Source organism: Rattus norvegicus, chromosome 3, assembly GCF_021556685.1.
Source record: "Rattus norvegicus strain SHRSP/BbbUtx chromosome 3, alternate assembly SHRSP_T2T, whole genome shotgun sequence".
Lineage (NCBI taxonomy): Eukaryota > Metazoa > Chordata > Mammalia > Rodentia > Muridae > Rattus > Rattus norvegicus.
Window position 1 is genome coordinate 102,244,999 of NC_141536.1, and position 19,528 is coordinate 102,264,526.

At 43.2% G+C, this 19,528-nt stretch overlaps 1 protein-coding gene across 34 annotated transcripts in view; it reads right to left on the reverse strand.

Annotated features, from left to right (window-relative positions):
* Meis2 (Meis homeobox 2) overlaps positions 1-19,528 on the reverse strand; it is a 204,522-nt gene that overhangs the window by 6,049 nt on the left and 178,945 nt on the right.

Sequence of the window (19,528 nt, forward strand, 5' to 3'; positions counted from 1 at the left end):
CTCCTCATCCCAGGGCGGCTCAGCTTCTCTTGCAGCTGGCCATAAATGAAGCCCAGGCTCTGGCACTCGGCTTTCACAAGGTATTGTTAGGTCAGCAAAGCCATCAATTAGGCTGTCTGAAGTTTTATCACCAACACAGCAGTAATAAGTGCTGGCCCAAAGACTTCTGGTCTTCGGCAACTCCTGCAGCTTAAGCCTGTAAAGTTAGGGGTCACTCAGAGGTCAGTGCCAGCTGGGGGCAGCCTTTGCAGCCAAAGCAGGGACACCCAGGGCAGTGGATAAGCTAACTGCCAACCATAAACCCAGCCACCTTTCAACCCACTCGAAAGCCAGCCTCAGGTCCACATGGTTGATATTAGGGCCCGGGAAACGGTTTCCAAATCAGGTGGTTCCTTGATTCCCAGGAATGTAAGGAGCAGTGGTTATTTTCTCTAAGAAGCCTGGATCTAATTTTGCAGAAAATCCAAAAATAAGTGCCTACTTCATGTTACTTTAATGTTTAATAATGCCCATCAAATATTCATGTACAAACAGAGTAAGACAATAAGAAATCTCCTTTATTTCTCCAAATTTAATAAAAACAAAACAGTTTTCCACCATTTGTGAGTTACCCTTGTCCCCCTGCTTTTAATGATGGTATTTCCCCACCCATATGAACTCCAGGGAAAGATGCAGTGGCCTTGTTTTAGGCTGGGGAGGGGCTGGTGGTAGGGAGGTCCTTGGAAATGTTTTCTATTGATAACATTTGTTTTTCAACAGCTCTACTTTCAAATCTTAGCATATGGGGGGGGGGCTTAATGATTAATGCATCCACATGAGGCTCCAGGCAAGACCTCAAAGTTCATTCTCTGAAGAATTCTCAAGCATTGGCAGGTAGGGAGGACAGTAAGCACACTCTGGGCCTCCTGCGAGTCCTCCAGTGAGACTACAGCCAGGAAGATGAATACAAGGCGGGGAGAAAACCAAAGGAGCCTTTTGCATACGCTGTTTGCAAAACAATGAACTTTTTTAGTGCTTAAGAAAGGATGTTTCAGCCTTCCAAAACGTTCCACTCCTTGGCTTTGGGAAGGGAAGTGCCAGGCTGCTCTAAGTTCAGATAGGAAAGTTGAAGCTATGGATTTACCTTCCCTCCTTCCAGTCCCTGAAAGGTTGCTGACCAGAAGCAGCCAGTTCAAAGAAGGTCTCCATCACACCATTGTTGTCCCAGGCCTAGGAGGGCTCTTTCTTATGCCCTCTCCAGGGGCTCTTCTCAGGGGTCCCACTAAGACCAAGCAAGAGCAGGCTCCTTTGGTCTGTCTTGATGTTTCTGGTGGAGAGGGGCAGCTCTCTTTTCACATGCTGCAATCCAGCTGTGTGGTGGGTTGTTTTGTTTTTGTTTTCTCTTGTACATCAACCCTTTAGGCGAAGTAAATTGGTATTTTCCCCTCTCCCCTGCCCCCTTGAGGTTTCCTTCTTTTTATTTCTTTATTATTTACATTTGGAGATTGTTCTCTTATTCGCTCTTCTCTTTCTCTCCTCTCTCTCTCCCCCATTCCCTCAAACACTCACAGGGCTGCAAGGCCTCACGGTTCTTAGTTCTCAGCAGGAGAACTCCACACTGTCTTCAAACAAATAATTACTGGGAAGGTTAGAGGTTCACTCGCAGGTCATTTCTTTGGATACTTATCAGAATGTTTACATTGGTAAAATGGGGGTCCTCACAAGGTTGTTCAATGGGCGTGATGTAACAATATAGAACATTTAGAGAAAGCATCTTGTGTGCTAGAAAGCCTGTATAGAAGCACGGAACTTGGCAATGTCACCCCCGCATCACATTTTCGGTGAGTTTCCACGGTGTGGACAGCATGTTCATTAGAACCAATGGTCTGTCTTTGCGCACTCCTCCTAACAGGGCTGAAAGAAAGAAGCCCCTGCTGGTTTTCAGCATGTGGGGGATCCTTTCTCAGAGAGCCATAGTGACTTTACATTCCCCTGTGGGCTCCACGAAGCCTCTGTGGAATTTCAGTCTCAGTATTTTGGGTTCCAGTATCTTTTCATATTTCTAATGCACCCTTTCAAGTCATACAGGATTTGGAAAACACATGGGCCCCCATTTTTGCTGTTGTTTTCTTCACCCAGAACATACAACTCCTGCCAGTTGTCAACTTCCATAATCTCAGAATAGCTTAACACCACTATAGATGTTATTACTAAAATTAATAATATATTCACTTTAAGAAAAAATGTGGTCTTGAAAATTAAAATGACAGCTCTTTCCTTCCCTCACACTGACCAGCCCCAGGCCACTACCCTTTAGAAAAATATTCTCAGGAAACAAAATGAAGCCATTTGATTTGGAGATGAAAAAGTCAAATGAGAAATGATTGTTTTTAATTTCATTAATTCCCAATATGAACTTCCAAACATGGTCTTCCCCTAGATAATTTGACATGAATTCTTTCCACTTCCTCTGATTGCTACTTAAGCATGACTTTTCCTTTATGTAGATATCAAACATATTATCAAGTTTGATTCTACTTAAACTGAAGCATCTAGGTTGAAAAGTCAACTCATCTTCAATCATCCAAGGCATTCCTATGGAAAAAATGCAACTTCCTGCTTCAAAGACAAAAGCCTTGTCTTTAAAAGACTCAAAAGGTTTCTTGGATATTAAGTGGGTCTCACAAAATAACATTTTGATGAGTTAAGTGTAAATGAATCAGACACATATGGATTAAGTTATCCCTGCATTTCACACGGGTTTAAAAAATAAGGGGAAAAGAGGGTCTTGGCAAAAAACATTTTGGATTTTGCCAAACCCAAAACATTTGAAATATTGCGGAAGACATCCAAGTAACCAAAATGCAGCCAGCTGCACCCAACTTTAATGAAACCCCCCAAGTTATCTCCAACCCAGAGACTGTGAGGTTTTTCATCTGTATCTCATATTTAAAAAGAAAAAAAGAAAGAGACAACTCACTAAGTTTTAATGTCACCCCAGAATGGTTTTGAAGTTGCAGACATACAGTATACTGCTTTATTAATACAAACAATTTAACTCTAAGTTGTCAAGTCCCCTTAGATGGTAAACAGGATTTTAAAACTCTGAATTTTTTTTTTTATAACTCTGCGGAAAATGTGTTAGTACATCAAGTGTCTTCTCCGGATTTCCCTTAGAAGAAAAAAATGTCACTAGCCTCATTGTGACTGTTTTTAAGGGCTACCGATAATTACCTTAGTGACTCCCTAAGGGATGAGTACCCCAAAGTACACTAGCTCTATTGATTTGTATTGAGCAGGAAGTTAGTGCCCAGGCTTACACAAAAGCTTCCAAGAGTCTCCTGAGGCGACTTGCATCTCTAAATTTTACTTAAATAGAAAATGCATTAGTATGTACAGTCCTTCAAACTTATATACTAAGGAGACTCTTAGCTTAAAATGACTTAATTACAGAAATAAATTTAGTGGCTTTCCAAGAATCAAGAGGCTTTCTAAGTCAACTCGGAGATAAAAGCAACAACAGAAATCCAAACAAAATAACCCCACCCCCACCCCCAGTAGAGTCCAAGGAATGTACTCTAGACAGCAAAAATCACTGAAGCCTCACCTTATTCTTGCTGGAGACCACCAGCCACCACCTCAGGAAAATCCAAATACTTCAGCTTTGATGCTTCCCCCACCCCCACCTGAAATCTGACCACTGAGTTTTCTTTTAAAGACTTTTCACTCCAAAGCATAGCTCAGGTTGACAGGAGTAGACTCAGGTGTCCTTCCTGATTGTTGCTTGATTCCCCCACCCCTTTTAAATGGTTGGTAAATCCCTTCTTTCTGGTTCACTAACTTCTCGCCACACCTGGCAACCCACTCAGCATTCCTTTGTTAGAAAGCACAGGTCTCTCTCCCTGCGCTTGCTTGGAAAGCAACCAGCCCTGAACACTGTGAGGATGGCTGGATTTGAAGCTCTCGCTTGGATTGGTGTTGTCAAGGAAGAGGCTTGAACTGTTGACAAGGGATCAGATCAATCTGGAAAAGGTGCTGTAGAGAGCTTGGTGACAGGGGCCAGGTTCAAAAACAAAACAGAAAAAGCTCAACTTTCCGCTTTGCCTGGCGGCAGGACTCCAACCACTACCATAGCAGCACCATCTTTCTCCAGATTTCAGTGAGGCTTCAACCTTGGAAAATCAGTTAGTTATTTTAATTTTTTTCTTCATATTAAACACACACACACACTCACGCATACACACATGCACACTCGCTCACACGTGCGTTTTACTCTGTCTGCTAGTTTTGGATTGAATCATCAAGTTAGGTAGGTTTAATAAACTGCACATCCGAGGTTTTCACTGGCGTTCAAATGCTGGTTCTTTTCCTGAAGACAACTTCGAGCATAGTGAGGTAAATGCACGAGATTCATACATGACTTTAGGACTCATTCACAGATCATAACTAATGTCCCTGAGCTATAGTGTAATTATGATTGGATAGAATATTAGATTTGCCCACACCTGTAAAAACATGAGAAATAAATACCCATACACTTACAATATGAAACATGAGGTTAGTGTGGAAGCATGAATGCTTGTAGCCTTACAAGTTTGCCTTGAGTGGGGAGAATGTTCAAGTTGCTGGGAAAGGCCCAGAGCTAGGTTATCAAATGGGTGAGAGATCTCTTCCATAGCTGTCTACTGTGGGCTTCCAGTGCTTTATCCAACTCTCCCCTAAAGTTACAGGGACCTCTATAGCTATTCCCTAAAATACTCAACTTTGAGCACAGGCCTCCTAAGTATTGTCCCACATGCTAAACCTTCGCATAGACAAACACAACAATAAACCCAAGGGGCTTGTGCCCCTTATACCTTCCCTAAGCCCAGTGTGTGCCCCTTATACCTTCCCTAAGCCCAGTGTGTTTCCTATCCATCAACTAGGGGGATTACTGGGCCTGGGTTGTTTTGAGGACTGACAGAGATCATGTATGTAAAGTTCTTGGCATACTGCCTAGTGTATAGTGAGGGCTCATTAAATGTTAGTTAGCCTATGGTCAGATCACCTAATCGACGCTCCTTAAAAGCTCTGTTCCCCTATGGATAATAATTAAGAATAGATGGGTGACTACGAAAAATAGTCATTCTGGACTGATAACAGGATGAGAATGTGGTGTGAATAAGTTAACTGTGTTTGTGTGTGTGTGTGTGTGTGTGTGTGTGTGCGCGCGCGCATGTGTGTGACTTTAGAACAAGCATCTACTTGAAGACCATGTTGCAGAGTGGGCTCCTTTGCAAGCCCAGCCTCTGAGTGGCTCTCCAAATCTTCCCTACAGGACCAGCAGTTTCCACTGGACCTCTGTCTGGAGCATGAGAGGTGCAGCAGCCTACTCTGCCCCGCCCAGTACTACTGATCCTAGATCTGCACTTGAAAGGTTCTCCAGGTGACCTCTTCACACTTATGCTCCGGAGGCCTTGCAGTGAGTGCTCCGCCTAAGAACAGGAGGTTGCAAAGTTCAAGTTTTAATTGTGACCCTCATGGCCACAAACATTGCCTACAGGATGTATCTTTAAGTGCTTTAAATCTAAGAAGTCTTTTAATCACTTGCCTTGGATAACAAACAATTTATAATAACGATTCACTTTACCCTATCTGTATCTCTTAAAGTAAAAGCTGGGGCAGTAAAATGCTTTTGTGAAAATTGTCAACAGTGGGTCTCTCAGGAACCCAGGGGATGGCACACTACTGTTTGACGTTTCAGTCTACTTCTGTACCTTTTGAACTTCAATAATACGTATTTTTTTTTTTTATTAAAGGGATTGTGAAAGGAGATGATGGAGAAAATTGGGCATCTTCTCTGACTGGACAATTTAGTTTCCTTATTTAATAAAAGTATCTGAGAAATGTCCTCTTACACAGAGAATTATCTTTTCTTTCTTTTGGAAGGCCAAGCAATATCCAACACAATTCCGTTAGCACACTCACACTCAGCGGTGTGCAGGAGAACATCTGAGCAGGTCCTGACTTTGAAGCACTGTTACTCTTACAGAATGCTCTCCGGTTATTCACGTAAGCCTGTTTATCATGCCCTATAAAGGGGATCTTTCAGAATTACTTGAAAGCAAGGGAGGAGAAAACACTCAAATTTCCTTAGCTATTCATACCTAAGATCTCCCCTCTTAAAGAGAGAACACTAAGTCAATAGACAGAAGCAATAGTATATTACTTCATCCTGTATGTGATTTATTGCAGATAGAAATCATCGAGAAGCTGAATTACTTGGAATGTTTTACTACCGACATTAAAGTTCCGGATTTGGATACCTGCACACCTTAGAGTGGTCCTGAAAACCACTTTCTGCAGACTCAGAAGATAATTCTGTAACTTCGTGCAACCCCATCGACCTACAAAGAAACAGCGGCCATTTTCAAAGTGACCGGTGCCTAGCTCCAAACCGCCTGCCTGACGGGGCTTTGAAATGTATCCAGTCTCACCTGATAATCAGTTGCTCTCAGTCACAGCTACTTCCCATCATGTTCCAAGCATGTGCTAATTCATGCTAAGACCTGATCCTAACACATCTTGTATTTCTTTTTTTTTTTTTAAAGCTTTCATGATCACCTTTGATTGAAGTGTTATCTCAGATTCTACTTCTCAATGGAACCTAAGAACTAACAGGGCCAAAAATACAGCACGCTGTTTAGCAATTATGTATTCGAGATGTTGGTGGAGGTCAAGGGGCACTCCCATGTCCTGGGCTATGGATAGGTCTCTGATTAGCTTGTCATCTGCTTGGAAGAAGATGTAGGCTGATTCTCTCTTATAGTGCAGCGGGCCAGCTGTTAGCTGCCTGTCAAGCCCTCAAGTGGACAAGAAGTCCAGGAGCAAGAATGTCACTCCTTTGATCTGGCAAGGAGCAGCTGCTGATTTATAGAGTGGGACTTTGTTCTTCCGTTCTATTTTACTTTCTTTCCTAAGGCAGAACCACAAAATCCAGGAGAAAAAAAAGTGCCGTTCCCAGCAACATCAACAAGCTCTGACAACTACAACAGGGTTTTTCTTGGCCCTAACAAAGCTCTCAGGCATCTCCTTTGACGCTCACCTTTCCCCCTCCCCTTCCCCCCACCTCCACCATTTTTTTTTTTGCAAGCGGTAGTTATTGTTTAATTCAGCTTCTGTAAATGGAATGGACTGTGGCCAGCAAGCCTGGGGCATAAACACACCTGTATGAAAGAAGCCTTATTGTAGCAACCCTCTACAAGCAAGCTCACACGGACCACACGCTCCCGGGTTCAGAAAGAATGCTCCATTTCTCCTGACAGCAAATTTTACCCTAAGTGAGTTTCTATTTTTGGTGTCACCAACCTATGATGATCACATTTGAACCTTTCCCTCCCCAGTGGCATCACACTCTTTCAATCAAAGGGGGGGGGGGAAACGATTTGCTCTTTTTTTTTTTAAATCTGAGAGCAAACAGATGCATCAAAAATGTTTATCTACTGTCTGTAATATCAATCATTGAAAGCTGACTTAATGTCCAGAAAGGTTTTAGCAAATGCAATAGCCAAGACGCCATAATGGTGATTTCATTACTCATGATTTATACTGACATGCATTTCCCTGAGTAACCTATAAGGGGGAAAAAAGTCAACAACGAAATAAGCCGCGTGCATGTTCTTGCTGAGAATGAACTGTCTGCAAAGGTCTGATTCTGTTCTCAACAGTAATCTTGTCCAGTCAGAGGTGCCCAACAACCGAAGGGGACATGGAGCAGCATGAAGAAGTCACCATGACCTCGTCAGTTGTATGACACTGAGAAGTCACCAGCTCTTTGGTTACCCACACACCCATCTACCCATATTCCCCCCACTTCCCTACTGACCCCACATACACCCCCCCAACCCCTCCACATAGACACCCCCACACACCCATCCCAACCCCCCCCCCACACACACACAGACATGCTTGTATACTGCACATGTGTAGGGCAATAAGCTTTGCCAAGGACAAGTTCTTTAGTGGCTAGATTTTTTTTCTGTGCTGCTCCAAAGGATGGTGAAAAATAATACAGATGGAGATTTATACCTATTCCTTCTAAGGTAGAAGGCTGGAAGGGTGGGAGGGGCTGTTGCTAACTTGGAGAGGAGGAAGGGTTTGTTTGCATTCAATTGGTCTCTGTTCTAGAGCCTTCTTCTCCCTCCTTTCTTGTGTTAAGAGGGGATGAGGATTTCTTCAGCTTGGTTACTGGCTTTATCCTTTGACCAAATGTGTGGAGCAGGAGCTTTCTCCTCCACGGTCATTCTCATTCAGTAGCTGTGCTCCTCTGGGCTGTGTGTCCCAGTGATTGGCTTTGTGGGTGGGGAGCTGAGAATGGGCCTAACACATACACTCATTCATCTCTTTTCAATCCCAAAACAATTATTAGGAATAATTTCAAGGGTCATAAAAATCTGTACATGTGTCACCAACTGATAAGCCGTTCACATTGTGTAGTGATCCTAAACCAAATTTAGTGACATGTGGACGACGTATGTAAATACATCTAAACATTTGAAAATGCAAATCATGCCTTTCGAAATTTCTATTCTTCATATACACAAAAGCAAACTGAAAAAAAAAAAGACATGATTTGAGAAGACACAAGTTCTTAGAAATAAACACCCATACCCAGTGAATCAGTGCAATGGAATCAACTATAGACATAAGAGAGGTGGCTCAACACACATGGCCATGCACAGGCACCTGGAATCCAAGCACTGAAGAAGTGGAAGCAAGTTCTGGACCAGCCTGGGCTATGTAGTGAGCTCGAGCTAGCAAGGGGCTGCAGAGGAAGGAGACAACTAAAATCTGGAGGTGGGTATACACCCTTGCAAAGTGCTTGCTTAGGGTATATGAGGCCTTGGGCTTGCTCTCCAACACTAGAAGAAAAGGGGGAAAATTTTTTACCAAATTCTTGGAAGGGGAAAAATTGAAGCAGTTTGAAAGAGCATTTGAAAATAAAAACAAGCAAACAAATGTTAGGGAAGGGAATAAGATGCTGCTTGAAGGTACCAAGGTTGACTTCCAGAAGCCAGGAGGGTAATTATGATTGAATGGCACTTTCTGCTGGGTTCTGGGGATACCTGGTAGCAACAAGCTGCTTGGGGTTCTTTGGGTAGGTATAAATTGAATCTCTGAAATTCCTGAGGGGAGAAGTGAGACTATGATGCTTCTTGAGGGAGACCTTTTCCAACAGTTAGGTAGCAGATGAACAGAACTGACTGCATGAGAACCGAGTGGCTGAGACGGAACAAAAAATCTTGGGCAATGCGGGAAGAAAGGGGAAGGGGAAATGAGGAGGACCCCAATTAAGATGCCAGCAATGACAACAAGCAGCATGTAACTTTTAGAATGACTTCTGTGCTGGGCTTTTCTGAGAGGGAGGGCTCTAGGACAGTGCATCTGAGAGTCTGCGTTTTGATACTGCATGGTGCACAGTTGATCGAAACTGGCCATTTGCCTTTTAAAGCCTGATTTAGGGTGAGGTATGCTGGGTTTCCTGATGTCACCTTTGAGTTGATAGTGAGCTGAAAAGGTAGGAGGCCATTCAAGACACAAGAAATGTGAAGCCCAGGCAAGGAGCAAATACTCCAAAACCATCTCTCCTCTCCATATTTATAAAGGTAGGAATATTCTAGATCTTGAGCAGTAAGCTTAAAAAACTGGCTGCCTCTGAAAACATCCTGTCTTTTCATATACCTCAAGCTTTTCCCAAGTCCTTCCTCAGATCATGTCAGCCAGTAAGTGAAAACCTCCCTGGTTTATTTCTTGGAGGTCTAGCTTGCTCATTTTGAGTTCTGAGATGATCCACGTGACCAGATTTTGAAGCTGATGACAATCACATAGATGTCACACTGTACAGTGACACAAGTTGTATTGCCTTAAACTTAGCATGCATGGTTTTAGTAATGGTATTAAGAAGGTATACACACACACACACACACACACACACACACACACACACACACACACTGTGTTTTTAAGCACTTACATAAGAATCAAGGGCAGGTTTTCTCGAGGTGGTGACAGCTAATTTGGAAGAGAATTGATGGGATCTGGTGTTACATTTAAAAGGGACTCCATTAAGTCTGATGGTGTCCAAATTGTGTCCTTCTCACAAACCATATTTTTCTTTTTAAATGGGCTTTTAAGGTGAAAGACACCGCACTTCAGCATACTCTAGGTGTGGAGACAAATGGTTCACAAGTCTCTATTCTTCAACTCAGGCCAAATCACTCCAGGACCCGAGATCTAAAGCACTTGGAGGGAGGGTGCTATGCATGTGAATGTCCCCACCAGAGTTTTCATTTGCTTCAGGGGCTCCTTTTTCTGGAGCAGCAGGGGATGTTTCAGAAGACCAGATTGGCACGCCAGAAGCATTTGGAGGGAGCAGGCTCTTATCCCTTTTCCTTTCTCCTGCTGGCTTAAAAGAAAGGGCTTTGCTGAGGACACGTTGGAAAGGTGGCAACATTCTTGGGCCTTTTTTATCAACACCACTTCTTTTCTTTAAGCTGCAGTGGGTCTCTTGTTTGGGAGGCTGAGATTTTAGCACTTTTAAAGGGAGACATACGCGAGAAATCTCCCAGGTGTTAAACTTTAGAGTGGCTTCAACCCAAAATGGGGTGGGGAGGGGCAACAAAAGTAAACCAGGAAAAGTCAAGTGCTATTATGGATCCATCCAATAACGCATCGTAAACATGCGCACAAGTGACATCCCTTCTATTTAAACCCAGGGCTCTCTAACCAGTTTATACTCTCATACGGGCTGTCCGTGGGGGTTAAAAATCGAAGGTTTAAAACAACAAAAAATATTTAAGTTACTTTCGACAAATTCCACACGACCCCAAATAATCATTAAAATATTATGAAACATAATTCTATCATGAAGCAAAAAATTCCACTCACAGACACATGACTTAGTGTTTTCATATTCATGATGTTCAAACACCAACGACTAATTTTTAAGTAAGATTTCCAGATTGTCTTGTTTTTAAGAGCAAATAAAACATCTTTTGCTTGGATGGACGACCAGGTAGCCTCCCATGTTTTCAGCAAAGATACTACACAAAGTGTCTGCAATGTGATGATACTGTTACCCACAAAAATTTTAGCCCTGATCCCGTAATCATAAAAGATATAAAATTTACTTTATAAACCACAAGAGACCTAGCAAAACAGAGGTCTGCCTTTAGTCCTTAAATATTTTAGCTTGAAAGGATGAGTGGATACACTCCCCCAACTGCCATTTACAGAGGAATGAAGATATCAACCTTTGATTCTGAAATTTCCTACGGAGGAAATACCTAGATGTACCACAGTTTGAAGGGGTTTTTAGAGCACATCTACATCTCTGACTAAGATTTCCCAGCATAGTTAATTTAACTCTTATGAAGGGTTGTCTCCTTCGTCACAGCAAAATAAGTAACATTGCTATCCAGTAAACACAAAATAACTTAGTGCTGTAATTGTTTTAGCTGTCATAGATTTTTGAATCATGCAACATACAAATAATCCAAGATTAATTCATAAGTTTAAAGTTAATATGCTAACTAGCTAGGGCCACACTATTTCTTCCATCTGGGATGGTCTTCCTTCCAGAGCCATCTGGTCCACACATCATTCAAAATTCTTATCAGAGAGCACCTCTTTGGGGTAACTTTGTTGCATAATCTGATTAAGAAGCATTTCCTGGGGCTGGGGAGTTAGCTCTTTTGCCTGCCACAGTGCAAGCACAAAGACTAAAGTTTCGATTCCCTGCATCCATGGTGAAAGAAAGAAAGAAAGAAAGGAAGGAAGGAAGGAAGGAAGGAAGGAAGGAAGGAAGGAAGGAAGGAAGGAAGGAAGAAGGAACTAAATGAAATGCCATGGTGTTTCTATACGCCCAGTGTTTGACAAGCAGGACAGAAGGATCCCAAGATTTGCTGACTTCCCAGTATGGCTGCAGGTTCAATAACAGACCCTATCTCAAAAAATTAAGAAGGCAGCAACAGAAGAATATATCATAACAACCTCTGACCTCTGTGTACAAGTGCATATATATACAAATTCAAACCCTTGAGCGCGCACACACACACACACACACACACACACACACACACACACACACCCTTAGTCATTAATGATATGGCCCCTGCAGCATTTATTCAATGTAATGACTAGAATTTACTTTTCTGCTTTTCACCTAGTTGATCTTATAGAGAGCATAATTTAGTTCTTTCCTATCGACACCTTCTCAACCATCTCCAATAAAATGTTTGGTGAATATACAACTGAACAAGTAAATGAAAACAGGGTTCCTTCCCTCTAGCAAGTAATTTAGAATTGACAATAGAAGACCCATTAGGAAATCTCTTGTCTGTATTCTCTCTCTCTCTCTCTCTCTCTCTCTCTCTCTCTCTCTCTCACACACACACACACACACACACACACATACACACACACACACACACAATGCTGCAGCTAAATCTCTGATGAACAATGTGCCCTTAAGCGGGGCAGTGCTAAGATGGCCATAATTCCGCCTTCCTGGGTCTGCTGCTCTCAGGAATGTCAAACTGAGAAATAAGTGAAGACCCTAACCCAGTACAAGGTGTGACGCTCACCTGGGTGGCGGACAGACAGGCAAATTTAGAATTTGCAGAGGTGAAAGGGAAGGACTCCTCTGGCAGAAATGGAGTCTCTTGCTCTGTGTGAGTAGGTGTGTGTGTGTGTGTGTGTGTGTGTGTGTGTGTGTGTGTGTGTGTAGCATGGGACAGAACTAGAGCAAGATGTCACCACTGTGGTGGGTACCCACTTGGGTAAGAAGGTGTTATGAGTGCCTATCCTGGGAGATGATAGAAAACATGAATGGAAGACAGAAGGCTTGAGATAGAGGGAAAGAAAGGCAATCTTTTATATGGATTAAACCCTTTTAAAGATTTCCTCCCAGAACTGTTAGAGTGAACACTAGTTATTTAGTTAGTCTCTCAAAGTAAGAGTCCAAGATCAAGTACTATGGGATTATGGCCACTAAGGTCGCACAATGTAAGGATTTTCTCATTTCTGCTCTGAGTTACATCATGCCCCTGTGAAGACTGATAAACACCCTCTACAAGGGAATGAGGCTACAAATCAAATCCTAACAAGCTACCAGGGTTTTCAAGGGTGCTGGGGTTCCCAGCTCTTGAGATAAACCATGGCATTCTAACTTCTTGTGGAAACTACAATTTAAAGCCATCCATCAATGGAAAAGTAGGATTTGCATCCTCCCAAAGTTGCCTAGGCCACTGGCAGCAGGCCTTGTGCTGTATAGATAGATGTCTCTTACTCAAGTCTACCTCCCAGTGGGACTGTAAACCATGGCTCCCCAGGAGACACCATCTCCAACACCCTGGTTGAACAGGCACCTTAGAACTTTCAAAGTAATTTAAAAGTGAGGGGGTGATTGTAGTTTAAGGTTTTCTCTGTCTTTCCATTCCTCACTTAAACATTTGTTATCGACTGGTATGACTAAATTTTTGCCTCAAAATAAAGATTAGAAATAAATGAACAAACAAATAACCCCAGCAACTTAAGATACACATTATAGGGCTGGCGAGATGACTTGGCCTGTAAGTCTAAGGCTTACCACCATGACTGATAACCCGAAATCTATCCTCGGAACCCACGTGGTGAGAGGAGAGCAATAATTCTCACGTGTTTTCTTGACGTCACACATTCACCCCCTCCTTATGCAAAAGAATTAACTGTAAAAGGTTAAAATATTTAGAAAAAAAATATATATATATAGTTTGTGACTGGGCTGTAGCCAGCAGCCTCTACTATATATTGTGTTGAAACATTCACTCATGTGACAGGTCGGAGGAGGCAGGGGGCAGGAATGGAGGGATGCTTCAGGGAAGGACACAGGAGAAGGTGAGAGACAGAGTTCAGGAATGAGGGTTGCTTCGGGTAATGTATTTTAATGTACACCAAAGGTTCCTTGACCCCCCACCACCCTCCAATCAATTCCACTTCCTTGTTTACAGATTCCACACTTATAAAATCGGCTTTTCCTTATAACTGTGTTAAACACCACCTGCCTGCCCTCTGAACCCCGACATCCCGGGATGAGGTCAATGTGGTGATGGGCTCTGGTTCTCTAGGCAATGCTGTCATTCAGGCTAACAGCAGTGATTCACTCACAGGAGGCGAAGGGAGTCAGTTGTTGGGCTTATTGACTCCAGGGAGCATGGCTACTCTATCATTACTGTGGAGTGCAAACACGCCGAGCTCTGTTTTGGTCCCACTTAAAATTACTATTTGCCGTGAAGGATTGGCAAAGCAATTCTTAAAATGATGGGGGTGAAAGTCAGGCAAGCGCCATTACAGGCTTTTCCTTCCGTTTAAGCAGAAGGAAGCATTCTAAGAGGCTCCAAGCCTGACCCACGTATTTAACCTTTTATTCAGTTTGCTGTATTAACATATATTAACTGGCTGTATAAGCCCTAGGAGGGATTAAAAACCTCATGACCAAATTATGGTTCCATTTTCATGGGTAACCTCTCCTTGGGTGGAAATTAAACTCCAATATAAATACGTTTTAGGTCTACACAAAATCGAGGAGGAATGCCAAAAAACAAAACAAAACAACACAACAACAAAAATACCCAAATGTCACGGAACAGTCCTGCAAAGACCACGGCAACTATGGAGTGGCCGGAGAAATTGCACACGAGAGGACCTATTGGAAGAAACCAAATAAACGTAATTAAATAAGTTACAAGATGGTTTTCCCGTGTCTTATCTACTCCCCTTGGTTAATATCCATGACAGACTGACGCTGCATAATTGCTCTTATGGAATGCTGCTTCTCAGCACTGTAATGAGCTGCCTCTGCACAAAGGCACCGAGAGTGGTTTCCCCACAGAGTTCTCTTCTCAATTATTTATACTTGCTACACTTTCACATAATGGCAGTTTTAAAATCAAACAAACAAAGCAAAGCGTACACTAAAGGAAGAGGACAAGGAGGAGCGGAGACCTTTTTCCTTCCCCTTTTGAACACCAGAAAAGGACAGGCAAGCCACATAAAGTCAACTGAATTCCGATCCCAGGAAAGTCTCAGGGGTCCTGCACAGAGATGACATCAAAGCGTTTGGAGACTGCCACCTTGGTGAGGGTTTAAACAGCTCTGCGTACCTGTGTGGCTTTGAATCTGTCACACAGAAACATATGGAGGAATGCAGACCTTTATTCTTTCCCTTCCTAAGTATGTCTGTGAAAACTCCTTATCGGAAGATTCAGTTCTCCTCCCCACCATTGTCAGAATGATATCACCGTGGACAGAAATTGGTGTGTTGTTACTGTCACCCCCTCAGGTGGCAGAGGGGGCCAGGCTTTTTTCACAATGGTTGTATCCACCATCCACACTGGACCTTTGGCCTCCCACTGCAAAACCTAAAGACATGAGACAGCCAGTCTCAATCACAGCCAGTCCTCCTATAGAGAGGTCAAATAGCATGAAGGGAATATTTAACGCTAAACTGTAATTTTTTTCTTTTCTTCTCTGTGTGTGCCTATGTATGGAGGTCAGGGGTCAACGTCCAGTATCTTCCCTACTACCTTACTTTTGGGCACAAGTTCTTATTTACTTTCTCTTTTAATTTCATTTGTTGTGATGATGATGATGATGATGATGATGATGATGATGATGATGATGTGTGTGTGTGTGTGTGTGTGTGTGTGTGTGTGTGTGTGTGTGTGTTACATGAACACCTTGTATGCTTGTGGAGGTCAGAAGACAACTTTTGGGAGTGGATTGGATCTGGGGACCAAACTCAGGATGTCAGGTCTTCTGGGTAAGGCCCAATTCCCTACTGCTGTCTCATCTCAACTGCCCTGCGTGTGACAGATTCTGTCACTGATTCCGCTCACCAATTTGACTAGGACCACTGGCCAGTGAGCCCCAGGCGTCCTCCTGTCTCTACTCTCCCAGCACTGGGGTTCCAGGCAAACACTATTTTTATCCCTTGATGTTGTGATATGAACTCAGATCCTCATGTTTTTATGGCAAATCCTTTCCTGACTGCACCCTAGTTATCTGATCATGCTATTCTGATATTTAGTTTTGGATTCGAGAGTGAACTATGCAGTATGATCAGGAAGTTCTGCCTACTGGTTTTCCAGTAGTACTCAGTAAACAACTCTGAGCATTCATTCAATCTGTGGCAGCTGGGTGGCTTCACAAGTTAATCCAGAGATATGGCTGAGAAACTTGTATTTCATTCAATAATTAACTTGTTCCTACTTTTACACTTATTTTTACTTTTGGGTATGGGCCTGTGATATGTGTGCCCATGGATGTGCAGATGCATGACTTGTATAGTCTGTGCACCTGTGCTTGTGAACTCATGGAAGCCATAGTAGGGTGTTGGAGGTCTTCTATCACTCTTTACCCTGTTCTTTCGAGGCAGGGTCTCTTCGGGCTCTTTGAGCTTGGGCTTCTCAGCTAGTTTAGCAGCCAGCAAGCCCCAGAAGTCCTCTGACCTCCACCCTCTGACCTCCACCTACTCAGTCAGGGGCTATAGATACCTAAGACATCAAGCTTGGCTAGGAGGAGCGGATGTTTTTATAAACTAGGTGCAAGCCTGGCCAGATGAATGGTTGCATCTGCAGGAAATCAGCAACTACTTTAATGTTTTCTGTTAAATTGTTTCAGGTTTTAGGAAACAGTTAATATTGTCTTCTGAAGCAGTTACCCTATCAGCTGACCGCCACAAACGTATTTGTAATGGAAGATATCAATAGCAATGCTAGTGAACAGATTGTGTCATCTACTAGTCATTTCAGGATAATGGTGTGTGTGTGTGTGTGTGTGTGTGTGTGTGTGTGTGCTCGTGTGTTCATGTGTATGTGTGTGTGCACGCACGAGAGCCCATGTGTAGGCATGTAGAAGCAAGAGGAAGATGACAAGTCTTCCTCCATTGCTTTGTACCCAATCTTTAAAGACAGGCTCCCACTCTCACAGAAGCTCACCATTTTGGCAAGGCTAGCCCAAGAGCCTGTCTCCACTTCCCAACAGTGGGGCTATATGCACAAATAGCCATGCCAAGTTTTTAACATGTATGCTAGGTATTCAAACTCAATCCTCCTGCTCCCACAGCAGTGCTCTTACCCACTGAGCCATCTCCACAGCCCTTCAAAGTACTGTTAATAATGACTTCCTTAACAAAAGTAGCATCCCTGAAATATTAGACAAGACAAGCATAATTGAAAGCCACTACTAACTTGTTCCTTCTAATATGCTTGCACATATAAAGTGAATATATGCACGTGCGCGCGCGCATACACACACACACACACACACACACACACACACACACACACACACTGACTCATGTAGACTGTATGACGACTTTAAATCTTTCCTGATTTGAAAGCTCAGGGAAAATAAAAATCTTAAGGAGATCCAAGCCATCCATCACCAAGCACAGAGGTAACACTGTCAAAGGTCAGAAAGTGTCAGCTCGGAGAAGGAAAACCAAGAAGAGCTGCAACCCAGTGACATCATCAGAAGATAACAAGACTGAGTTTGGTGCTGACATCTTGTCATGCTTTTCCGGGATATCAGTGTGGCCACTTAACTCCTATAACAAATATGCCCCAGCTATAGGATGCTAGGGTTTGAGACACACTGTGTTTACTAAGTCTTTTCTTTCTGCCAAAGTGATTGATTGGCAGTATCTGAAGGATGTCAGTCTTGAAGTTATGGGCTCAATTTTGTTATCAATTTGAAAGTTAGCGGGGCCTAGTGGCATAGGTCTGTAATTCCTCTTACTCAGAAGGCTGAGACAGAACTATCCAAAGTTCAAGGCTACCCTTGGAAACTTAGTGAGACTTTGTCTCCAAAGAAAGACTAAAATGAGGGGATGGTTCTGGGTATAGTGCTGTTTTCTTGTAATCCCAGTGTTCCGGAGGCAGAAGTAAGGAAATTAGAAATTAGACGTCAGTGGCTATATAAGAAGTTTGAGGTCAGCCTGGATTACACGAGTCCTTGTCTCAAAACAAACGAATAACAAACAAACAAATGAGTAAACCCATGAAAAATAAACTAGTCAAAGTAGCAACTATAACCACAAAAGCAAACTGGGGATGTAGCTCTGTGGCAGAGGGCTTGCCTAGAATGTGAGAGGAGCAGGTTCAAACCTTAGTCCCTACCTCCCGATGTCTGTCCATAGAGCTTCTGACATTTTGACCTTCAACACAGAGAATGACCTTTCTGTATTAATGTGTAGATGTGAACTGGATGGCAAGGGGGTGCAGCTGGTGAGACCTCCCACCCCACCGCCGCCTCACCCCTGCTTGTCAAGAGGAAGCGTTTGGAAACAAAGCTTATCGAAGGGCAGATGGACACCTGTATGGACAAGAACACACAGCCAGCACACCCTGCAGCACTTATAACACACTGTATAAGGGAGAGTTAAGTTGGCTCTATGTGAAGAGTTGGGTAGCTTTGTAGTTTCAAGCTTTTGAAAGATTCGGAAGAGAGGTCTCGGTTGCTGGGAATAGATGCTGGTATGCTTCAAAGGCAATGAAACCCAATTTAATGGTAGATTATGGGTTTGAGGTACCTTTGTTTTGAGGAATTTAAAGGACAAAACCCCAGCTGGGTGTGGTGGCTTATGCTTGTAATCCCAGTAGTTGAGAGGCAGAGGCAGGAGGGTCTGAGATTCAAGGTCAGCTTTGGCTTCATAGCAAACTGTAGGGCAGCATGGGCTACTTGTTAATTCCAAGCCAATCTGGACTCCAGACTAAGATCTTGTCTCAAAGACAGAACAAAAGCAGTGCAAAACAGAAGGAGGGAAACCCAATGCGATGGCTCTTGCTGTCAGAGGCTTGTGTCAGAGGCACATGGCCCTGAACTAGCAAACGCAACAGACTCCTACCAACAAACAAACAAACAACCCACAATCCTTGTTTCCCAAGCTTTCCTCAAGCACTGCCAACACACTCTCTCTCAGTAGACCAGCCAATTAACCAAACACTAAAGCCAACCCACACATCTATGTCAGTGGCTGTTCAGGACAAACAGAAAGCTGTACGATGTAAGTAATCCTGTTAGAAACCGTTTGAGCCAGGGAGTTCAAGAGACAAATGAAAAAGAAACAGCATGGAGTGCAGACCACGAAGCACGCAGCACGCAGTCGAACATGCAGACACTCAGGAGGAGTAACGACCGCCCTGTCTAGCCTTTCCTTCAATTCCATGCACTGGAATCCGTGCTTCAGTTCACAGCAACGTAGCGCTCAGCTCACCCACGACAGGTGCAGATCTGATAAGAGGTTGGCACACAAGCTGAGCCTCCTTTACAATTTGTTTTGCAACTTCCCTTTCTAGATAAACATTGTCCAAGTACAACTTCTAAAAAAAAAAAGTTGTGTTTACTCACCCTGTTCCTAAGATTCTCCCCCCCCCACCCCGCCCCCTTTCTTGTAAATGTTCCCTCAGGATGCTGGCTGGAAAACTAGAAAAAGCTTGCATTTCAGCTCTGGTCTCCAAGGTATTCTAGT